The following is a 6,140-nucleotide window of genomic DNA, read 5'->3' as shown; positions in this document are numbered from 1 at the left end:
AGTTATATGGCCTTGAAGGACAATTGAATTGAAGGATATGAAAGTGTTAAGAGTGATGCTATTTATAAGGTACAAATAAAAGTGAGTTACAATATGCAGAAATATTGTGACACATTACCCACAAATAGAATGGATGAAAGTTCCTCTAAACAAAGGAAATGGGGAATGCCATATTGAGACACAGAATTGCCCTTTTTGTCATGGAAGTTAAGTACACCAGACATTTAATGGTGTTGCAAAATGCTTATGTTTTTGCTGCTGGCAGAATATGCACACCTTAAATCATTTTCAAACCTAAATCTAATATGTAAGGTCCTCAAACTCCCTTCCATTGGTTCTGTGGTTTGCTTACACTTGATGCACTTTGTTCTGCCTCTTAACTGGAATGAGTGTGCTATTCGTTGTTAGGAGTTGCTACATGCATGTAGACCAATTCCTTCTGCAATTTAAGAAGCTGACTGACAGTAGCTAAATTGATGTTCAAGATTTTTGCAGCAGTAGATCCTTGATTTGACCACTTCAAATTGGCAAGCAGCTGTTGTCTTCTTGCCTTTAGCCCACTTTGATTCAGCCCCATAGAAAGCATACTTAGGATCGTATTGAAAGGGAAAATTAGCCAAAGCAAATTTTTTTTGCATAGAGGAGTTCTTGGAATGATAACTAGAACCTCAAGGCCTTCAGTCTTTTCTTCATCATAATACCTTCATTCTAAAGTTTTGTTGATCCTGGCAAATTTTTAGAGATAAAATATTCTCTTCTGTTTATGTTTTTGATATTAGACTTTAAAGTGAGCGTATAATTCACCCTGATCTCTATTCTCAAACTCTCTTTGAATAAAGTGATACTGGAAAGCTGTTTTGTCCTTGAATGAGCTATTGGATTCTTTTGAATGAGCTATTGGATTCTTGTACAAGTGTAACTTTGGATATGCCATAAAAATGGCTGGATCTTCCTGTCCATACCAATGCCCTTGAGCAATTTTCTCTGACATATCAAGTTCTATGCTGCCCTGGAGGGTACAGTGTAGTCAAATTTTGTGAAGAACTGTTGTTTGCTTCTTGAGCCACTTTATTATTGCTCCAACAAAACATATGAGCAGCCACTTATTGACTGGCAAAAATCCATTCAATCTACATGTGTACCTGCTAATTGTTGCCCCTTTCAAACATCTTGAAATTCTTTTTGATAACTTCCAATAATCACTTTGTGGATTAGAATTAAATAAACAGAGGTCGATATTAGAAAGAATGATAAAAATAAAAATCCTGTGCATACCATGATATGCATAGGGTTTGAAGTTACGTTCCACTATAACCTTTTATCCATAGCTTTGGATAGGTATTGGTGATTTTGCAAAATAATGTTGTTCTCCATCAGATTTCAGCTGATTACGAAATTCATACAGAAAAATTTGCTCCATAAATTATTTTTCTCAATTCAGGAAAAACCTCCCCTTTGTGATATGTATCAGACCCTAACAATAATGTGGTACATTAATATCTAGCATTTCAAAGTTGAAAGTAAGCTAGTTTTAAATTTTTGTTTCAATGTAAATTCTGCAATAAAACATTCTACAAAAAATGCCAAGTGTGGTTTCAAATCTACACATTGAATTTGAGCATTTAAATTAAACCTTTATAATTTTTACATATACATTTCTCCATTTGACAAGATATTGTATTCCATCTGTTTGGTATACTTGAATTTTGTAATGCTGATCAAAGTCCTTGTGGCCATCTTTATATTTAATATATTTTTCACTATAATCTATTCCCTCAACTCAGATTTCTAGCACAAAATTTCACATTATACCATCAATGGTATAATGATATTTGTTTAACAGGTTGAGCCAATATGTTCATGTATTCACAGTATTTTTTTTTTTGTCAAAGTACACATGTTCTATTGAGGTAAACTCTTACTGTTCAACATGTAATTGTCAATTAACTTAAACTAAAATAGTGGTTGGTGGCATTTTTTAATAGAAGACAATTGAATATTGATTAATTTTTGGTATCAACAAGCAATATTCAATTTTCCTTAAACACAATCGATTGTTAACATGAAATTGATAGGACAGGGTTTAAACTTTCGGTGCATTGATGCCATAGAGATTTTGTCAAACATGCTCTACGTTTTATCAACTGGAGCACATTGGATGTTATAAAAATAATACGAGTCACGTAGATGATGCTAATAAATAAGCTTTAATGCAATCTAGTCTTTGGCATAACTAAGTAGTCACGCTTGGTTCTTGGGGCCAACTCCACCCTTCAGCTATAAAGATTTTGACGATAATGAATGGGAATTGATATTTCATCCATAATGCATCAACACAATTCCAACATGTTTAATTGTAATATAACTGAATTATTTGACGGTTTCTACGTATTTTGATTGAAAGCAAACAGATAAACATAAAATTGTGAACTGAAGTGTTGGAAATTATGACAGAGATTCCATATGATGAAATTTAGGAAGTAATTGACACAATAATAAAGGGGGACGAACACAAGGTTATCGCTAGAGAAATCCATTGCGGCAAAATGCCAACTAGTGGTTGTGCCTCCTTATGTCAACTAAATCAACAAGAATTTCAAGCCACTTGCTCCTATGGAGGTTCCAAGAATATTGTGAGACTATTACACTTCCATAATGTTCTCAAAAGCAAAGATCTGATCTATAGCTCACTTAAGATAGCTTACTTTACGTCTACAATAAACTATATAGGCTTGTCAGCAAATTAAAATGATTTTACATGAGTCCAATGTGCATTCTTATGCTTTACGAGTGTCCAAACTACATAGAAGACACAAAGCACTTTGTCACTTGATCAGAAGGTAGAATGGCACTACTTCGGTTTTGGGAGATTGACTTCCCTCCTTGCCTTATTTTAATTAGGTAGGCTTAACATGACTAATTGGGTGGTGTTGAATATGTCAGTTCGGTTTTGTTTTCTATTAAGATAGATTGAACGCACTAAGCGAATCAATGAGGGAATGGAAAGATTGGATGGCTGTAGGAGGGACATGGGAGATGGTAATTTAGCAGTACATTTAATGCTCTAATTATGCAGTGTAAAAACAAAAAGATTGAAATGAAATAGGTTAAGAGCAAAAGAATGTGCGTGCTTGAGAGGCTTGATGGAGAGTTGATAAATCAACGAACTGACAGAAGGATTAACAGATGGAGACATGATATGCAATATAAAGTAAATGAAAATTTAAAGTACATGCTTCTGAAATAGGTCTGGTACATTGATTTCCCTCATACTGATGAAAGATCAATTCTTGTTTCCTTGAAGCAGCTAAAGGACATCCATAGATATACTGAAGCTACTAAATATCAAGTAAGGCAGACAAAATGTTCTTTGTTACACTGATAAAAATAACTGGTTTTAAGTAGCTATGCCAGATTCTCTGAGATGAATGTGTAGGTGAGGATTCAAATATAAGCCTAAAGGACTTGTAAATTCACCCAAGGTGTTGTGACTTGGTTTAGATGACATTGAAGGTCACAAACAAATGGGATGATGAAATAAAAGAACAAGGAGGCTCGAAGGTAACTCCTGAAGACAATGTAGGGTTGATAGAATTCCCTCTTAACTCCGATTCCATCAAGATGTGATCTTCGGTTTGCTTACTCATGCCAATCTTAGGGTATTAGTGACACGTTAGCGTCACTAGCAATGCAATGTAGTACAATTATATGTTTTAATGTATACATGACTTAGTGGGTTATTACGAACCCTTGCAAAAAATAATAATGAAAATATAGATAAAATGAGTAGCAAAATCATGTTGAGATTGTAAACATGTTTGAACTTTAGTGTGCATGTAAAATTAAGTAAATCTCTGAAAACATGGAAGAAGTAAAGATTTTGTATGGGGAGTTCATTTAAAAAAAAATGGGTGCATGCTTCATGTATCGTTTGATGACTAGTGAATTAGTTATAATGGAAGAGCTTAAACTATTGTTGTGTTATGGTTAGATGGTTTTTTTCATTTAGTGTGTCTAATGAAAAAATTATAAAGAAATTAATCAAATATGAGAATAATCTACAAATTTCAAATCATTATTTTCTTAAATTGGTGAATGTACCTTATAAAAGGTATGCTCAATACTTTTGAATTAGAGTGACAAAGAACCATTGCAAAAGATTTCATGTTGATGTAACCTATTTATTTTGTGTTTATTATTGTGGTGATGGTATGGATCATACCTTTCTTGTTGCATGCAATATGTGGTAGACAACATTTTGGATAAGTTTGAAATGTATAAACATAGAACAATGTAAGGAATACATACAATATGCAAAACCTTTGTAGTTGTGGCATACACTGTCAATTGTAGAAGCTCCATGATTATCTAAACATGAGGGCAGGATTAGGAAAGTGTTGTAGTGGTTATCAATATATATTATGAGGATGTGAAATGGGCTAAAAATATTGAGTTGAGGCACCTTGTCTTGACTTATTTGGATTTATATAAATGTGATAAAGCCACAAGAGCTATTGTCCTCAAACTCTTATTTTTTTTAAAATAACATGACCTATTTTTGTAGTGTTGGGATTGAGGGCCATTTTGATCAGTTTCCCTTCACTAAAACCTAGTTTTACCAAACCCTCTTTTATTGAACATCACATTAACTAGAGGTTCTAGTTCATAAACAAACTCGACACTAAATCACTTTTTTGACAATAACCTTCATTTGATTTTTGACATCATTTAATTTAATAATTTAAAATCTAGTTAAAGGGTAATGTGAAATGATAAAAATATAGATCAAATAATTAATTAAATTAAGACATCAAAATTAGCTTAAAGGGTAAAATATTAAAGATTTTATAATAGATATCCCTATTCAAATTTTGAAAAGACATTATTAAAGATATACATTTCTTTAAACTTGAAATGAGTAAGCAAATATATTCACGTTTGGATGTGGCAAATAAGTTATTGAAAAATAATTACATTCAATTGAGATTTGACATATCTCGATGAGTCAAATTATGAAAGTTGAATTAGATAAATTACTATTCTAATTTTGGATGTGGTATAGGCCAATGAAGAAATTTAGGTTTAAGAATTAAAGTAAACTTTATGGAAGAGACATCCTTCACTTATAACATCTAAGATGGAGGAAACTTAACAAGATTTTTTTTTTTAACGTAAAAATGGTTACAAGAACATATATTAAATCTATAAAAAGAAAACAAATCTTAATAAAATCAATTTCAAGTGAAATAAAATGCTAACTAATTTCTATTAAATTTAATAAAAATTAACTTAAACCAAAAAATAAGGAAACAATAAGAATAAAGAAGAAAATGATAATACCAACTATTCATTACATGGTGTGGAAAGTGTAATAGGTGGTCTAAGGAATTCAAGACATCAACCAATCAAGTACACATAACATTTAGACTTGAATTGCTTAAGAAAAAGACATATAAGGAATATCTACAAATATAAAGAAAAAAAAGTATAGGACACCAAACCAAAGCCATATTAAAAGGTTTGAATGATGAAGAATCTTGAGATTCATTAAGATGGAATAAAAGGTCGTAAAAATATTAATAGTAAGTTTAGAGAGAGGCACACCCTTGAAGATTGACTAAGATAGAGACAAGATATCGTGGTATCCAATGATAGGGATAAGTGACACAACTAGACCCATCAATGTAACTTTAAAGTCTCAATCATTCATATGGAGGATACAATTTTAAATAGAGAAACTCGAGGATTTCTTGAGAAGTCTCTAATTTGTATATTTAATGGATGGTGAGATTTGTGATTTCCTCTTAAATTATCTCATTAGAAATTAAATGCGATTGATAGTTATTTTCAATCTTAAGAAAATACTTTCATAGTAAAATATAATTCATATCTCTATATATATGTGTGCGTGCATGTGTATGCATATGTATATGTATATGTATATGTATGTGTATGCGTATGTGTATGTGTGTGTGTGTGTATGTATATGTGCATATATGTGCATATATGTATGTGTATGTATGTATATATGTATGCATATATGTATGTATATATGTATGCATAAATGTATGTATATATGTATGTATGTATGTATGCATGTATGTATACATATATCTACATATACATACATACATACATAC

The sequence above is a fragment of the Cryptomeria japonica genome, chromosome 11 (genome assembly GCF_030272615.1).
Source record: "Cryptomeria japonica chromosome 11, Sugi_1.0, whole genome shotgun sequence".
Lineage (NCBI taxonomy): Eukaryota > Viridiplantae > Streptophyta > Pinopsida > Cupressales > Cupressaceae > Cryptomeria > Cryptomeria japonica.
This window is presented reverse-complemented; position numbering follows the sequence as displayed.